This window comes from Rhipicephalus microplus, chromosome X (assembly GCF_043290135.1).
Source record: "Rhipicephalus microplus isolate Deutch F79 chromosome X, USDA_Rmic, whole genome shotgun sequence".
NCBI classification, from domain to species: Eukaryota; Metazoa; Arthropoda; class Arachnida; order Ixodida; family Ixodidae; genus Rhipicephalus; species Rhipicephalus microplus.
Genome location: NC_134710.1, coordinates 401,187,342 through 401,206,825, shown reverse-complemented (window position 1 = coordinate 401,206,825; position 19,484 = coordinate 401,187,342). Strand labels below are relative to the sequence as shown.

At 46.5% G+C, this 19,484-nt stretch overlaps 1 pseudogene; it reads left to right on the top strand.

The window, feature by feature from the left end:
* The window catches only part of LOC142775447 (bone morphogenetic protein 1-like), a 46,277-nt pseudogene extending 27,054 nt beyond the window's left edge, over nt 1-19,223 (top strand).
* Nucleotides 19,224-19,484: the final 261 nt, after the last annotated feature.

The window sequence follows — 19,484 nt, the reverse complement described above, 5'->3', positions numbered from 1 at the left end:
TCGCCGGTTTCACTCTCTTCGAGGCCAAGTGTGAACGCGCCATGAGCCTGCCAGAGTACGCGTAGGAGATTAGAGCGGGCCCACCGCGTGATGGGGCGACGCGCGCTCATTGCGCCATCTTGCTGGTAATGTTGAAAACACAATTCCCCCGAAATGCTCGTGAACAGCGATAAGTGGTTGATATGAATAGCTTGCCGTTTAAACAGGTAAACAACTGGCTCAAGTGTGGCTCAGTGGTTAACGCTTCGCTGTTACGACGCAGAAGTTCCACGTTTGATTGTGCGCACCAGAGTGTTTTTTTCTTTCGTTTTCATTATTCAGATACGTATACATCTACGGTGCATGACATCGATGCCGACGCCTACGCCGGCGGCAAAATCCAACCGAGAGTGTCCATATATATGCTATCTCAATAAAAAAAAACATCGCAATCGCATTCGATCCGCTCCACGCACGCGCTTAAGATAACGCTCACGCAACACGCAGTCGACCGAGAAGACCGCCGAGAAAGCAGGGAGCACAGTGATGCGCAAAATTTAACGTGGGAAAGAAGAAGAGTGAGGACCTTGTGACTCACATGGAAAGTCCAGTTGTCCCAGATGGTAGCACTGTTTCAGAGGCGTAATCCAAGGCTGCAGCACGATATTGCCGCTTCAGACAGTCCACTCGGAGCATCAAGATCACAGAACGAAGTGACTCGATTGGCCCGAGCGAGGGCGTGTACAGGAGGCTGTGAATCCAATGCCACCATCGTGTCCTGTTAAAAGAACAAGGGTTCGCGGCAGGTTTTGCATGCTTACCAGCTTCATTCTGAATTTTCGTTTTGCCTTTTGCACAAAAAAAGCGCTGGTTTAAGTATTGTTTCATGCTTGAAAGTGTTTTAAGATTAACTGTGAGGAATTTATTCTACGAAAAAGTCAAACGATGAGCGTGATTCAATGTGTGGTCAATCTATAAGGGGAAATTTGATTGTCGGCACCGCAAAGTGTTGTAGTAAGTGGCATCCGTGAAAGGCAGTCAGCGTCAGTGTGCTTACTGTCGCTCTTGTATAATACTGTGAAGTCATACTCTTGTAAGTGGAGAGCCCAGAGTGCAAGGCGGCCAGATGGGTCTCGAAGGCTTACAAGCCAGCAAAAGGTATGATGGTCTGTGACCACTTGGAAGGAACGACCGTACAGGTATGAACGCAATCGCTGTACAGTGAAGACGAGTGCCAAACATTCTTGCTCAGTCACTGTGTAATTTCGTTCCGGTTCACTTAGCCTTCTACTGGCTTATGCAATGACATGTTCCTTTCTATTGCAGCGTTGTACTACAACTGCCCCTTTGCCATTGCCGCTGGCATCAGTATGAACTTCGGTCGGTGCAGAAGGGTCAACGTGTCGGAGTATAGGATGTGACGTAAGAACTTGAGTTGGTTGAAGGACATGTCACAGTCTTGTGTCCATTCAAAACTAGCACCTTGAGGCTGGTCAGGAGGAAGGCAACGTCGGCGAATGCGGGAATAAATCGGCGAAAGTACGAGCACAGGCCTAGGAAGCTATGAAGCTCTTTTGTTGAGCGAGGGTGTTTGCACGCCTTCACAACTGCTGCCTTATATACCATCTCTGTTCACGAGGTGCCTAAGTTCCAAGGCTTGTCGCTCGCCGAAATGACACTTCTTCGAATTAGAACAAGGCCAGCTTTTCTAATGCGTTTCAGAACAATTTCCACGCGTTCGTTGTGATCACGAATTGTGCGCCCGAACATCACGATGCCATCTAGGTAGCATATACAGACGTTCCATTTTAGGCCACGCAGAATCATATCCAAGAACCTTTCGAATGTGGCAGGAGCATTACATAACGGCATCACCTTGAATTCATAAAGTCCGTCCGGAGTTATGAAAACAGTCTTTGTCCACTAGATGGAGAGCGATCTGCCAGTAGCCTGAACGTAAATCAGTAGACGAAAACTAGGACGCCGAATGGAGACAGTCCAAGGCGTCATAAATTCGTGGAAGAGGATAAGCATCTTTCTTCGTGATGGAGTTCGAACGACGATAGTCGACACAATATCCCCAGGTACCGTGTTTCTTTTTCACAAGAATCACAGGAGCTGCCCAAGGGTTCGATGATTCTTGAATGATGCCCTTCTGGAGGAGTTCACGCACTTGATCGTCTATTATCTAGCGCTCGGACGGCGATATTCGGTACAGTTTTTGACGGATTGTCTGTGCCATTTTTTTATTTATCCTGTTGCATGTATGGCGTGGAGTAATCGAAGGTGTATGGTTACTCTGCGAGAAATCAAAAACTTGCAAGTACTTTAACAGAACGTCCACAAGCATACTGCGCTTGTAGGCAGGCAGTGACTTATTAGCCATAGGTAAAATTTTGAAACTGCCTGAGCAGGTGGTCATTTGGTCATCAAGTCGAACGTCACTAAGGACCGCTACTGTTGTCGGCGAGTATTTTCTAAACGAGGCCAGCTTAAGTCCTCCTGGTAGCAGCCCCTGTTCATTTGAACCATTTATTGCCCTAAGTTCCGAATAACATTCCCTCACTGAAACGATGCTGTGGGGTACCACGTGTTCTTCTTTATACAACTTAGATGGAAAGGCTGCACTAGTGCGTCGAACCTGGTATTGTTGGTAATATGCGAATAAACTACTGAAACGCATACAGCACAGAAGGCCGGGACAATGGTATCTTCATATCATCAGAGAGCACGGTTTTATTTGCCCGAATTCACAATAAGTTTATGAGGAACAACGTCACTTAGGATAACCTCGCCATTTCGACAATCTACAGTGGCCCCACACAATCGCAGGAAATCGATGCCCAGAATGATGTCATGTGTGCTCCGTGGAAGAACCATGGATTCTGTCACAAACACTTGCTCACTCAGTGACACTGCCGCGGTACAAATACCAATCGGATACAGCGAGTTGCAACCCAACCCCACTGATTATTATCGCTTTCTCCCACAAAAACATGACTTTCCGTCTCAAACGAGTTTTGAACGCAGCACTCATGATCGACACGGTGGCTCCAGTGTGCACCAAAGCCATTGTAACGATCTGACAGATGGTTATAGCTAGTCAACAGGTGGTACAGTTTCTGCGCTGGCCACCGTGGTGACACTGGCCAGACGGGCAAAATTTGGCGTTATTCTGCGCTGCTTCAATGTCTCCAATGTCCGAAAGTGTCTAATGATATCCGACACGGAAGTCAGACTTTCTTTCGTTATAAGAAAGCTATATACATCCTCAGGAATACCTTTCAATATATGTGCGACCTTGTCTTCTTCAGACATGCTGGAATCTGTTTGCCTTCAGAGCCTCAAAATCTCTTCTGTGTACAATGTACAGGTCTCACCGGGCAACTGAGCCCTATGTGCAAGAGTCTGCTCAGCAAGCTTCTTTTGCGCAGCTGTGTTACTAAAACACTTCGTTATTGTAGTATCGTCCGCCGCACGATACTACATTTTGGGGACAAGGATCTGCAATCCACAAGTATCAGGTGATAAGGTGGACATCCAGCCTTCTTCCTCGTGCTGTCGACTCAGCACCCGTGCAAGCTGTCCCACCGTTACTGTAGTCCATGCTTGTCTACCGGCTGCCGTGTTCTTCTTGTCGGCCGGCGCTTCCACGCCGCGCATTGTGTTTTCCGTGGCGCGTCTACCGCATAATACTACAGTTATCTCAGCAACAAAACGTTCCCCCGTCATCAGTTTCTCCTCATGGTTCTCGTACCATACGACTGCAACGTCAGTAAAGTAAAAACCACACGAGACAGCTGGGAGGCAGCATCCCACTTGTTGTATTGGCTTACCCACTTGTAGTGCTAGAGCCATGCGTCCACGTCATCGTTGGCCTTCCCGGAAAAGGTTTCCGGTAAGGTCAATTGTTCCCGAGCTTCTGCTTCGTTAGGCATGATAGGCAAACGAAAGGGCAGGCTGGCTAGGCGATGACTCCGGCGAAGTCTCGAGGGTAACGGTCCCGTCGTAGGCTGTTACCACTGTGTTTGGTCTAGAGTAGCGGTGTGGTGGTTTATTGAACACAAGGCTGAGATGGCGAGGCCCCACCGGACAAAGCTGCCGAGAGATCTTTTTCCAAAGTCCAAACTTCTATTCCGTATTTGCACTCTGCCACAAACACTTCATAATATTATGCACACAATCAATGCACTAAGCAATGCAACAGCATTTCTTCCATTTTTCCCAACCAAGTAAACAGTCGAAATACAAGAAGTCCACTTCGCTTATCGGCAATAGCAAAATGTTTACTGACTAATGAAGGAAAAACGCCTGTTCTCAAAGTGTACTGCCACGCGCATTTACTATTTTAATGCCAGGGCTTACGCTAACAAACCAGAAGCACATTTGCCCTCTTTATTTTAGAGCCAGCACAGAACGTGGTGGAGATGGTGTCATAGTAACGACTTAGAAATATGTAGTACGCACAAGCGTACCTTCGGATCGAGCAGAAAAAGGATGTGTATGTAAGCTTGACAAACTACACGATCCCTTTTCATTCTTCGATTGTCCTAAGAAAATAAGAACACTCGCAACCTCAGTCCTTTTGCCGCAACAATTTTCCACGCAGCATCGTCAAACCATTAAGGTTTGCAGCCATTTAGATTGCGAATATCCAGTCCACAAAGCGCATGTTACATATCCATGCTGCATTTCACACAGAAACACATGGTCTTCTCAAATCACCAACAAGCACACCAGCACGCAAAGAAAACGTTTGTCAGGCTTGGCAATCCATTCCTGTCGAGCGACGAGAGCAAGCGTAGGCACGGCTGCGCAGTGAAACACACCCGACTAAACGGAGGAACGTCAGAGCCCGCGACAGAAACAGTCAGCAGGCCTGAAATGATCTAGAGGGGATTGGCTGAGCCAAGTTCCTGAAAATTAGAAAGAAATAATTTCGCGGATCCCACGTACCTTGGGAAAAGAGGTTCTGCGATGCATGCGGAGGGAAGGTGACGTTTTGTACATTTTTATTGAGCGACACGTAATAAAATCACGCTAAACATATGTACAAACGTTGAATGCTTACACATATGTTGAACAGTTGATTGATTGATATGTGGAGTTTAACGTCTCAAAACCACCATATGATTATGAGAGACGCCATAGTGGAGGGCTCCAGAAATTTTGACCACCTGGGGTTCTTTACGTGCATCCAAATCTGAGCGCACGGGCCGACAACACTTCCGCCTCCATCGGAAATGCAACCGCCGAAGCCGGGATTTGATCGCGCAAAATGCGGGTCAGAAGTCGAGTACCTTAGCCACTAGAATACCGTGGCGAGGCGATATGTTGAATAGTTACAGGTACTTATGTAACCAGTTGTTTGCACTTGCACCACGATGACAACAGGAACATGAGTATTTGCAACACCAGAAGCCATAAGCGCATATCAAGGGCTGCAGAGAGCCCGCGAGGATGGTAGCCTTAGACACTGCTACATAAACCAACTTCAGCGCATTGCACCTAACTACAATTGTCCTTAAAATGACGTGACGGCTGAACCTTTGAAGTACATATGTAATGTTTATATATTTGTATGGCCAGCACTGCCAAAACAATAGACGTTTTATGAACGTTAGGGTTGATTTGAAAACTAGTTCCGAGACCTGGCATGACTCTGTGATAAAATGCTTGATTGCCACGCAGAATTCTTGGGTTCGATACCTGCGGGGACCTTGACAGTTATTCTTTGCACCCGTCGGGTCACCGCTGACGATGTCAGCTTTTTTCTTAACGCTCACGCGTTAAAATTGCCCATGTGTGTTCATGTAATTTCTGGTTAAACACTAAATCTCAATCGCCGGTGGCACGTACCCGTCCACAAGAGGTACATACCCGCGGGCGGGTATGCGTCACTGTTTGACGGGAAGTGTTTGACGACGTAAGCGACGGGATTGTGAGATTATTCATGTATTGATGAGCGCATGATGTTCGACAAACCATTTTACCCTCCCATACTAAGTTTCGTTCACGCTACAGTAAGGAGATGACCACGAAAGCACCCAGACTTAGGCGGTTAGATAGATAGATATATAGATAGATAGATAGATAGATAGATAAATAGATAGATAGATAGATAGATAGATAGATAGATAGATGAAAACGTGTTTCCAGTATGCAAAAAATGCTTCGCATTCATAACTGCGCTCTTTTTGCAGAGCCACCACTACAACTACAAGAGTTTGGCACATGCAGTGCTTTTTTACTGAGAAAAGCGCGGTAGTAACTTAGAACTGTAGGTGTCGCTCTTCTAACTTCGACGGTACGGCTTTGACTTCCGGCCGCAGCTACTGATGATATTAAAATTCAAGTATTTGGTAAGAATGAAATTCAAAGAACTTCTGTGTGGTTACGATTAGGTGCAGCTTCAATAACCTGACGGGATAGAAATTTATTCGAACCTTAATCCGGAGTCACCTACTAAGGCATGTCTTGTAATCATATTGTAGTTTTTGTACGTGAAGCTCTTATTTCTTCTTTAATGGTGGCTCTCGTAGAAGAAGAAGCCACTGTTTTTTAAATGAAGAAGCGTGATTTCAATAATGAATGTTGTTGGGTGAATCGGTCGTACATTATTAGGCAAGGTGCTGCGCAAAACAAACATTGATGAGAGCACAAGGTCGCGCGCATTCGTTGTGCTCTTCACGTCCATGTTTGCTTTGTGAAGCATCTTGCTTAAAGCACACTTTAGAAACGCAACTTTTAAAGACGATAGTATTTCTTAGGGAACATCGACGCCAAAATTTTAGTCTGTCTGTTCGTCTTTCTGTCGGTCTGTCTGCACAGGCCGTTGTCAGATAGAAAAGAGAGGCGGCTCCCGGAGGCGCTTTGTCTCAGAGTCTCACGTAACTCATCAACCCATCATCATCCATACGTCTGTCCCGGCATGTCCTCCCCCCAAGGGTCATGTGAGGGGGAAGTTTTTGTTTCAGGCGGACGGTCATACCCTGGCAAGGGGCCCACCGCTTTGCACCATGCGCAGAACAGGCGCGGCCTGCCTCCCGGCGTATAATCCAGGGAGACTCCACATAAGGGCTTCCCTTCGGTGCAGTAATTCAATCATGACACACAAAGCGGACATACCATGTCAAGGTGGGCTAATGCAGCGTGTGGGGCACGCTGCAGTCACTACTCGTCTCCTGGCCGCTAGGGTCCAGCGACACACAATTCGTCCCTTGGGGACTACAGGACTACTGTTTGGTGCATATGCGAATGACGCTGCACGCAAACCCAACGTACCCTGATTGAGCAGCACGACTAAAAGCCGGCTCAGCCCTTCATGAGGAAGGGAGCCACCCTCCGCCTCTGTGGGTAGAGTCGTCGAGCACGGAGAAGGGGCCAACACGGACCTTGCGGGTAAAGCCCGACAAGGCGACAAAATTACCGTAGCACATGCAAAAAACAGGCAAATAACAACACGGGCTAAACTCAGGGGCGATTGGCTCTCTAGGCCGAGTCGTGGAACTGTAAGGAGCGCCATCATTAAAAATTGATGGTACTCTGCCCTCCCAATTCACTGAAAATAACTGCCGGACGGTGCCACGTTTCGTCGGACTTCTTTGCACCTAGGCGCTGCCACTCTTGATGGAGGACGAACCACACCTTCTTCCGTACTTTTGCAAGTACTTCGTGAAGCCCAGATCGTCTCCCATCGAAGACGGCACAGCACCGTGCCATTTACACTTGGTAGGAGCACTCGACCAGCAGAAGCACGTACTGCTTAACCGCTCTTTTCGACAGGGGATGCGAAAACCGAGCGGTGTCGTAAGGAACACCGGGGTGACCAAGCAAACTAGCTATCCTTCGATGGAAGGAGGCTGGTAGTGCAAACTGAGAGAAAATGTGAACTATGTCCTCCCTGATTCCGCAAATGGGACACATTCTTCGTGTAGCGCTCATGGTGAGGGGCCAGAACGTGTTGGGCAGGCGATCTCTGGCCAGGCAGTGCATGAATGTAGCGCGCTTGGCATCCCGAAAACTGGAAGTAATGAACTGCCAGTTAGGACTACCGTTGGACAGGTCATATTCTCTACAGCATGCAGGTAACTCTGGGTTGAGTCTATCGACTAGCTCGCGGTGTTCAGCTAAATCTATCTCGGGGTCGACCTCTTGGAGACTGGCCAAAGTAGAAGTGGCCCCTGCATAGAAGGCAGAAGGCATTCCTGTCCGAGGCACTGAATTCGAAAATGCCCCAGGCGAGAACAGTCTCAGCCGCGTACTCAGGAAATACAACGCAAAGCTTCGAGTGAGGAGCATATCCGAATCGAGAGCTACCCGTGTACACCTAACGTGTAGCGCCGTGGTCACAGCGCAGTGGTCAGGAATACTGAGTCCTCCTTCATCCCTGCGCAACTTGAGCATGGGGCGTGGCAACTACGCCAATGTACGACTCGCCAAAAAAAAACGAAAAGTTTTTTTCCAGGAGAATCCTGGTATGGAGCCTAACCGACACAACTGAACCTACATACATGAGAATTATCGTTGCCCTAGGTGTAAGTAGACAAGACAAGGCACCAAGTTCCCGAATCTTGTCTGTCAGCCTTTTCTTAGCTAACCGCCAGTTTTCGGTAGTCAGGCTATTCGGTTCGAAATGGAAACCCAATATGCGCAGGTGCTCTTTTATGGGGAGGCCATTAACAGGGCGTGGGCTGGAGGGAGCACAGCTCAAATAAATGACTGCGCTCTTCGATTTATTTATCCTGGCGCCGCTCGCCATGCAGTACTCCTTCATAATATGCAAGATGGTGCAAACAGCTGCCTCGTCTGGGACGACAATGGAGAGGTCATCTGCATATAGGCGAACATTGCCACCGGGGAGGGGAACCTGGTGGAAGGGGAAATATACTCACGCTGCTGTCTTTAGAAAGCCTCTACAAGACCGGCTCAAATGCGAGCACGTAGAGAGCAGGCGAAAGTGGATCACCCTACCTGACTCCACGGCACACGCCGAAAGGCTCCGAGACGCGATCTTGTATGACAACAGCAAAACTAGGACGAAAATGAACAACAGCAGAACTAGGACGAATGATAACGAACTTGGCACTGAAGCCGTCCTGCTTTAAAACTTTAAATAGGTACTTATGACTGATAATATAAAACGCCTTCTCTTCATCGAAAGAAAAAAGAATTCCACGAAAGTTGCGTGAATTCAACCATTGTATAAGATCTCCAGTAGCAAAATCATGAAGTTGACACGATCGACCTTGGACACAGCACTACTCGTACGGGCCCAAAACAGTACTAAGTACTGGAGTGAGTCGAACGGACAGACACTTAGCTATGAGGTTGTAGTCACAGTTTAGAAGAGTGACGGGTCGCCAGGCACTCAGGTCAATGCGTCTCATCTCATCTTTGTACAGAAGGGTGATCCGCCACTCCCTTTAGTGGCTGACAGAGTCCCCTCACGGAGAAGCCTGTTTGCCAATGTGGTAAAAGCCTCCCCCCCCAAAAAAAACCTTCAAACATTTGACGTAAAACTCGACTGTCAAACCATCTGAACCTAGGCTACGATTAAGCTTAATGGATTTAAGAGCTGCAAGCACGTCCACTTCGACGAGAGGAGTATCACAAATATCAAAATCCTCGTAAATCTTAGTGTAAGGAAACGACTATGGAGTGGGAGGTCGTTCGGCGTAATGGTTCTTGTAGAACTGCCTTGCCACCTTTAATATTTCGTCCTGCGTTTTCACTAAACTGCCTGGGCTTGGATTAACAAAGGAAGATATAGCTGAACTATTCCTAGCTAAATGTCTACGAAGAACATTTCTACTACACCAAGCATCCATTTCCCACTGCTCTGCGCGTGCTGTGCCTCGCAACGGGCCCCAGCGTCGCTGGAGCAGGACTCAATATTTTTAGCGCAATTGAAGAGCCGTGGTTACTCCCGGGCCAATGGAGAACGGCTTTGAGAGCAGGAGAATTGCGTCAGAAGCCACTTTGATACCGGCGCGTTCCTCCCGCGGCCGCCTCTTGCCCCATTCCCGGAAGCGCTCCGCATCTCCGGCCTTCACAGCATCTCATTCGTTACCACCTAAACCCTGATCGCCAAGAAGCTAGCTGATGAGAAGCCCGGCTTTATCTTTTGTAGCGTCCTTCTCTTTAAAGAGCCGCGGGTTTAAACGCCACGGTATCTTGCCCCATGGCAGTAAACTGTAGTCGGCGAATCTCAAGACAAGGAAGCTATGGTCGCTCAAAGCGGAAGAACACAGCCAGCTAGAGTGCATGCTAGGAGCAAGTGAGGGCGAGACATAAAGGCGATCGATCTTCGATCGGCTCCCTCTCTCCGTCCAAGTTATTCCTGATTGGAAGGCGTGAAACGACTGCCAAGCATTGACTAGTGCCAGCTCGTTAACAAGCTCCCACAACTCCTGCTGACCCTTTCTATTTCATAACTTTGCAGTTTTTATGAAGGAAACACGATTCGTGTTTTCTAAAACCCAATTGAAATCGCCCACTAGAATGACACGCGATGAGCTAACTATAGTTAGAAATCTGAAAGATTGAAGAAATCTTTTTGTTGCCGACACTTCCATAGAGCGTCAACATTCACGATTCTAAAGTCAGAATCAAAATCCATTGAAAGAACACGGCCATTCGCATCCCTGGCGTAGCGTAGCACAGAACTGATAAATCGTTGCAATAAAATGACAGCGACTCCCCGGCAATGTGCGCTGCCATAATTCCAATAGGGTTTGGTGCCAAACGTTCTATAGAAGTTCTTAATCTGACCCATGCTAGACACGAAAGTTTCCTGCAAAACGAGAATATCTATCTTGTGAGACCGAGCAAAAAGAATAACCTCGGCCTGTTTTGACGCTATGGTGATACCGTGACAATTAAAGGTAGCTATTGTGAGAGAAGCTATGATGAAAAATGAAAAGGGAAACCACAGAGAACTAGAAAATTCAAGAAGTAAAGACTAGAAAGACAGAACAGCTGTTGGTCTGTCTGTCCGTATATTTGTATGCTTGTCCACGGTATCGATCCCCCTTAAGGCACCAAATGTAACCTCAAACGGCGAAGTCCATCTGACGCATCCACCAATATTGCACAAGTTTCACCGTTCATACTTGTGTATTTGTCAATTAAAAACAATTATTGCGCATATCTGAGGCACAATAACAACACGTCGATGTTTTGTATGTACGCCTTTATTCTAGAGAAGGTACACACAAGTAATTATAAGGACCGTAGCGTACAGTGCAACGTGGTGCACAAAAAGTCAAATGTCTCTGATGCTATGCTAAGACGATGCGGTGGTAGCCCCTGCCCGTAGCTTTGCATTCAACTCCTTATCACTCCCGAGACAGGCGCGCATGTTTCTCCGCGGGCGCTCACGCCTTCCTTCGTTTTCAAAGATAACTGACAGATGGCGCTCGTGTCTAACGTGCCTCGATGCCCTCGTTAGCTTTCGCTGCATGGATAAAGACTCTCTAACGCAGCGCTTCTAGAATACAATTAACCGATTTTTTCGCGCATAACATCAATGTTTTGTTCACTCCCTCCACACACAAGACTATGGTCTTTCAACAACATTTGCAATAAAACATGCAGATACGGGGCTAATATTTTTAGCATTCCTGCAGACTAGCATTCTAACATTCTGAAAGCAAAGATTATGAATTTCAACAGGAAAGATTATGGAGCCTCTGCTAGAACACAATTGTATGAACAAGGCAAGTAAAGGAAGTAAAGAAAGAAAATGTGCACACTGGACCTTTTGGAGGCGATTGTACTAGTCTCGTATATAGGTTACCTGCTGTCTCAGACTTCTAGCGTGTCGGGAAACTTGTTACCTCTTGCGCGGCTTTCGTACTAACATTATTCTTCCCAAACTCGAAGAAACTGGAGAAATGCTGCCTAAACTAATGTGCATATGACAGGAATATATACGATAACTGTCTGTGTATGCAGCATCGGCAGGTAAATGGCCCTTGACGTGTATTATTTTCGTAGTCTTCCGTTGGCAGGAACAGCCTTGCAATGCAAAGCTTTTCGAACATGTTGTAGTTTAACACGGTATCGCGAATTGTCACTACTGTAGTTGCCAATGCCATTCGCGGCGGCGGTAGCTCAGTGATGTGCGAATGCAAATAGTCATCCTAATCAATCTCGCACACTAATAATGTTCTCAGTGAGCGCATTTCATGGACGGTGTTAGCAGCGACAGCCGCTTTTTATTACTCTATTGTTTTCTTCATCTTTTATGCTCAGCATACTTCGCTGATAAGAGGCACTTGGAGGCAGATTGATCGATTCACTGCCTTCCCATTTTGGGCCTGTTCAACAACAACAATAACAATATAATAATAATATTAATAATAATAATAATATAATTAATAATAATAATTGCGTGTGCGATTGTAACTTGCAACCTATATCTTTCGGCATCGTTGAAACATTTAGTGTCGTTGGTGTTTTTGTGGCCTTGTCAATGTAAAATGGCACAATACGGCTGCTCACGTTTCAAAAATATACGTGCTAGAGAAATTATAAGATCGGGCCTACTTGCTGATCAACCATTAGGCTTTTTTTTCGAATCTCGTTATCCAGATACCATCTATGCCTTGCGTACTAAAACCGTACCACATGGAGGAGGGGCGTCCGTTCAACCTCTCTTCCAACCAGCCACCTATACGAACTGGACTTTCGCCAACTCTCTGCGGCAATAGGTTTCAACGCGTGTACTACATTAAAACCTGTCTGAATCATACCCCGTCGTAGCGATGAGCATAATCTTTTCTTTGGGCACGTATATCATTCACCGGTGCCCCCCTTCTCCTTAAGCACTCATAGTTACGTCCTCCATCGATTAACTTTTGCCTCATAGCAGGAATTCTTGCCTCCAATTGGAATCGCGTCGAACACGCCACTGCTGAAATTACTGCTTCGTGGTGTATGACGATCCCGTATACATTCTTTCCAGTTGGAATGTTTCGGGATGCTTTGGCCGAGTATAGAACAATTATCTCCGCACGTGCTGCTATATATATCTTTGGCACGCCGAAAATGGTACGTACATCACGCTTAAGCGACAACGGCCTCTGAATACTCGCAGTGTTAGCTCGGAGTGTTGCAAACAAGTTCACTTTAGTTAGGTTTTGTTCTCTTAAAATACCACATTGAAGGGAATAATAATAATAATAATAATAATAATAATAATAGTAATTTTTCTCCTTTCACGTCCCAAAACAACATGTGATTAGGAAGCTTGTCGTAACGCAAAGCTCCAGAACTTTCAACCGCTTAATATTTCTTAACGTTATCCTAAATCTGAGCACAGCGACCTCGAGCAGCCCACTTCCATCGGGCACAACGGGCGGTAGTCCATTCCTCAATCTTGGAGTCAATAGACAAGCTCTATAACCACTAGGCTACCGCGGTGGCTTGAAGTGTCAGACAAGGTTGTATTGAAGAGAAAAAAAAGGTCAGTGTGATCGCAAGTGCGAAGCAATGAATGTGATAGCCACAAATAGTAATGTTCTGCGAAGCGAGGCTGGCAGCTAACTCTTTTGGATGCTTTCTCACGTAACTCTACAAAACGCTTGTGTAACAGAAAAAATACGGCTGCTCCAGGGACACCTTTCGCACACTCTCTTCGCGTTGAGAGCGCGGCACGTAGAAGCGTATTCGCAATGTTCGTAGACTATCGCGCTGACTAGCGGAATTCGGGAGCTTCCTCTCAAGAATGATCAGTAGGCAGACACTCCCAACGCTCTCTCGTTAGGCGGTTATAGCCTGAGTGTTGACGGGCTAGCAAAAAACGAACACAAACCACTTTGTATGTTGTGTGCATAAGTGAATATACCGGACAGCCCGTGACACGATAAATCTGATACGTTCTTGCGAGAGGTTCAGGACCTCCGGAAATATATCTGAATCGGGGGGGCGACTATATATATATATATATATATATATATATATATATATATATATATATATAAGGGAGAGAAGTGTGCAGCCAAGGGCTTGTTTTTCCGTGTTTTAACACAGTATTAATGAGATCTAACAGGCAGTAATGCCAAAGAATGTACAGGGGAAGTTATTAGAACCAATGGAATGTAAAAAGGAAGAAAGAAATGTGGATGGAAAAATAACCAGCCGTCAGCATATATATATATATATATATATATATATATATGGGCGTTAATACCTATCTTTGTTTTTGCTAAGGTGAAAAAAGAAGGGGGAGGGGTCGTAGCAGCTGTCAGTGCCCCCCTGGTTTCCAACCTGTGGGGGCGATGACCCCCATAGTTCCCCCCGGTTTAGCAGCCTCTAAAGAGGTGAAGTTTTCGTGAAAATACGTGGCGACTCTTGTTTTCGAATATAGCCCGCAGAGTACAAATATCAGATTCGCGTGATTTTCTGCAGCCACGTTGCATAGTTAAATAATATTGTGTAACCTTTGCAGTTGAAACTCACCTTGTTTTTCCCGCGTATAGCATTCGTCAGTGCTTTTGTAGTGCATGAAGTTTATAACATTCATTGCAAGCGGAAAGTGGCGCAGGCTCACGATTTGCGCTTCCAAACTTGGTGTGCACTGTGCCGCTTGTTTTGCACGTTCGTTGATAGATGCCAGCACACTGCAAGCAATTTCTTTGTTCCCTGGTATCGAAGCGAAATGTTCTACGCACTCTCATATAAACGTGGCGAGTGACGCCGTGTTGAGGTTGCGCAATGGCGCGTTGTTGGTGCTATCAAAGTCGTTTGGCGGAGAGAACTCCTTAGATTAATTTCAGCAGTGATGTTCAAAGGAACCGTCTTGACGTCGAGGATTTTCCACTGGACGTAGATGGTTGTTAACGCGCCGAGAGTGACAGCGACGACGAACGAGCAGCGAGTGCACATCGCGTCCCATCATGCGTTTATGTTTTTTAACGCGATAGCGTAAAGAGCTCGTGTCGCAGAAGACCCGGCGCTGGTGTGAGTTCTGTTGGTTGTGAGCTAAAAATTATCTGTGCATCTGTGACCGAAAAAATAAGTTACCGAGGCCGCTACTTACCCACGTGTGCGCGCGAGATCACACTGAGAAGGCCGCGCATTCGACGAAACAAAACGTGCTGAAGGTCCCATGTCGGGGTAGTTCCTTTGCCCTGCCACCGCTCCCTCATAGAGAAATATACCATATAAAGAGTAGCCACAGGAGCCTTTTTCCGGCCCAAGAAAGGGTCTGACTGACCATTGGATGACCCACCCATCCTCGCCTTTACTCCTTTTTAAGACATGTAATAACCTCCTCAGGAGGACAATGATTACGCAGGTTTGACATCAATTGTTTGTGAAAAAAATTTCAATAACTTGTGGAAGTTTTTATATCTGCTCTACATCTTGTTCCGCTTAGCACATTTAATGCCTTACAACAGAAAACTGCATAGTATGACTAGAAAGCCTCGTCTTTCTGCATTTGTTTTGCACAGAGGCATATTCATGTGGTTTAAATGTGCTGTACATATATTTCCATCTCGGAAGCATGGGTGTGTAGCCTAGTGAAAAAGACACTCGCTTTCGGAGCATGAAGGTTCAGGTTCAAATCCCATCATTGTAAAGAAGAAAATTTTGTTATTTTATTGGTGTTGAAGGCATTATCGGCTCTGACCAACCACTCGTGGCGCTAAAAGGAGCGCAGTAACTCCTTTCCGACACTTCTTTACGGGAGTGTCCGCTATTTATGTAAGCGTATTTCTGTATGCCTCCCTGATTATTTCCAGCCCTTTCGTCGGGACTAGAGAAGAGATTATGCAATTGCGGCATGCGACAAAGCTTTATAACTCCACTCACACTGGGCGGATTCTTAAAAGTTTTGAGGAGTTTAATTCGTGATGCAATAAGCTTTTCTAGTGTTTTCTTTTTCATGCTCGTAAGTGACTTTGATTGTATTTATTGTATAATATCCTTGAGCGAGCTCAAATCAAAACATAATATAGTTTTTCTTGTGCTTTGCATGTATCCTGATTACAGTGAATATTACAAAACACCGCGTGCCTCCAATACGCTCGAGCTCGACCAGCGAAGCGAAATTTTTGGAGCAATGAAATAGGCACGCAGTTACGACTACAGTCCACGCTAGCTTCTCCTGCACTTCACCGGTGCTGTCGGAACGACGTTGTTATTCAGCACATTTGCACAGTTTTGACATTGCGAAAAGCCTACGCATATATTCGTTTCGTTATCCTTGTTTCGATCGTGCTGATGGAACCTGCAACATCTGAGTGCAGTGAATTGCACGCTGTTGGAGTCTGATAAAGGCTGTGACACAAGCGCTACCTAATGGGAAGTTGAATGGTGGTGCTTCATTGAGCAAGCAGCTGCATGATGCTTACAGCGCAAGTAATGACGACGGCGTAATGTGTTTGCAAACCATCGCTACGGTAAACATTCGGTCCTGTGCCGCCGCGACTGCGTTGTACTCGCTATTGGCCTACTAATGCGGCTAATTGGCCAGGCAGGATCGGCACAAATTATCTCGGAGTACCGTTCAGTTCATACGTGAATTCGAGTTTATCAGTTTTCTGTAGCACGCACAGGATTACCCAAAGCATCGTTGATACACGGTCGATAAGCTGACACCACCACCCTTTGCACTGCGGCAAGAAATGAGGTAGCGAACATTGAGCAGTTCCTACTGGTTGGGAAAGTAATTTGGTACAATATACATTTATTTGACGGTCAAGAGTTTACCTGTGAAAGCGGCACGGGGACTACGTCCGTACGTCCTACCTTTTCCTGTTCGAGTTCACGGGTTGGTCAGCCCTCCGCTGCCATCTTGGATTGCACGGCGCGCCACCTATAGGCCGTGGGCATTGATAATACGAGCCATCCGTTGATGACAGCCGAGATAGCGAGACGTCGCGCGCGCCAGTGACTGTGCCCATGAATTCAAAGTTCACATTTGGTGTTCTGGTGACCCTCCCCAGTCACGTCTGGCACATACCCGCCTACCAGCGTCCCTATTATGCGGGTGTGTGCCACAGGTAGTTCGGATTACATATCAGTCAACTAGAGGCAATGCAGGCATTGGAACTTTTGAAACCCGACAGTGTAAGGGGCCCTTGCTGGATATGTGTGGTTTAACGTCCCAAAACCACCATGTGATTATGAGAGACGCCGTATTGGAGAACTCTGGAAATTTTGACCACCAGGGTTCTTTAACATGCACCTAAATCTGAGCACACCGGCCTACAACATGTGTTAGGGGCCCTTGTCGTACAAAATGTAGTGTTGGCTTCAGTGTCATTTTTGGAGAGTGAAAAACCCCATCGGATGCAACGCAAAAAAGAAGAATTCGAGCTGGAATCGAGCCACGAGTTATAATGGTGGCATTCGTGTATTCTTCCGCAGCGTCATGTTAGGTATGCAAACTGCTTCGGAAAAACATTTTACTCAGGATTCGAGTCCGGGTGAAGTCAACTGTGATAGCAGTATTGGACACTCAATCTTACAGCAAAGCAATATTTTTTACACATTCATTTCAATGACTCGGCAAGCTATATTTAAGTGTTGCTCAACCCCAAAGAAATACGCCAACAAACGCTTCGTGCGTCGTCGCACAGTATATGGCGTCCACTTCGTTGCGATAAAACTTACCTCTCTATTCTTATGTGAGTTCTGACTTGACGTCACACCCTACGCTATTCTTCAAGCATCGTTTTACTCGACGTGACTCGCAAAGCCACGGTATGCACTCAGCTACACTGCATTTGCGCAAAAGTGTCAATCCGCCATGCAATGCTTTGTTCAAAGCCAAGAAATGAAGAATAAGCAAGTACTTACTCGCTGGATGCGCTACACGAAATCTATTACAGCGAAAGCTGTTATGAGATCACAACTCGCGTCACGTGCAGTTGTCCACCACCGCCGGTGTCCGTAACCACATCGTGCGAAAAAAAATACCTAGCATCAATGACACAGTGGGGCTCGAACACAGGTCCGCTGTGTGCCAGCTCAACATTGTACCACTGAGCTACGCAGGTGCTTGTGACTTGTTGAAAAACTTGCCTTAGGCAGGCTTGATGTCGGGAAAGCAATCGCGTTAATAGAACTTATAAAGCGTTTGAGAACAGCGAAAAAACAACCAGTTCTCGCACAATGCGATTAGCGTAAGGAGTGGGCCATCCAATGCTCCAACCCATTACAAAAGCTTCTTCTTGTTCCCCTATTAACTGTGGTGCGTACCCAATTCAGCCATAATGCCGCATCGTCGTCAGCCACTGCATGAACAATTGGCACAAAATTACTTACAATTGATTAGCGGATATCACGCTTCTCAGAAAAATGACGAAAAATATTTTAGCGAATGCCGGCCTACTATCAAAAAAATTATTACCATTGCTCTAGGGGGTATCAAGCAAGTGTGCTTACAGTATATAGTTACCCAATGAGTGTATTGAAAAGGCGCTGAAAGGCCACTCTACCTGTCGCTGTGACTGTGCTGCATTTTCCGGGCAGGCCTGGCATTTTTCCAACAATGGTAATGATCTTCGAGAATTTTGTTGCAACAATGCTGTTACCAGTAAGTGATTTTTGGCGAAAAAATTTGTCCGGGTTGTTCTAGAATTGAAGTCTACCATATGATCGGGTGGATCATAATGATCTGCTGCAGGTGGTCATAAGTAATGTCACTGGCATGAATTACACAATACGCTAGGGTGTATACGAATCTATTCCAGTATTGTTAACCATGAGTCTACTAGTTAAGCATAAAAGCCATTAACCAAAGGTTTCTTGCGAGTGATCCACTGAAACAGGCCCACCGTATAGCGCAGAAAATTCTTACTCCTGGCTGGATTGAACAACAAAACTCGCCACGCCAACCGTATACTGTCTGTGTAAGTTGAGCCACCTTAAGATTGACGCTGTGCAGGGTGGCATATTGACAGAGCGAACCTGCATTTTGCCTTTGCAGATGCTGCTCGTTCGTCGGAAAGCGGGGCAACGGGGCACAGGTTATCTCCATCGGCAAGAACTGCGACAAGTTCGGCATCGTGGTGCACGGGCTAGGCCACGTGTTCGGCTTTTGGCACGAGCACACGCGGCCTGACTGCGACCAACACGTCAAAATTGTCACCCGCAACATCATGATCGGCCAGGAGTACAACTTCAACTAGCTCACCGAAGAGGAGGCGAGTGAACACTACTGCACCTGTGGGATGCAGGAGGACGTATACCAGTTCGGGCTTGATGGGATAACGCATCGGCATTAGCGTAGTAGGGTGGAAACTTGACGAAAGGCGAGAGGGGACCCCGACTTCCAACTGAGCTTTACCGACTGTATTTCAAAACGAAAGGCTTGAAGTAAGGCCATGTCGTTAACGAAAAAGATCGGGCTTGTATGCGTGAAACGAATCGGCCAAGCTCCATTTCCTAGTACAGCAGGTTCGAGAGAAAGTGAGGACATTGCAATAAGAGAGTGGAGTGATTGAAAGTGATTGGGAGGGGGGCGTTGAGGAAGAAGATTGGAGCTT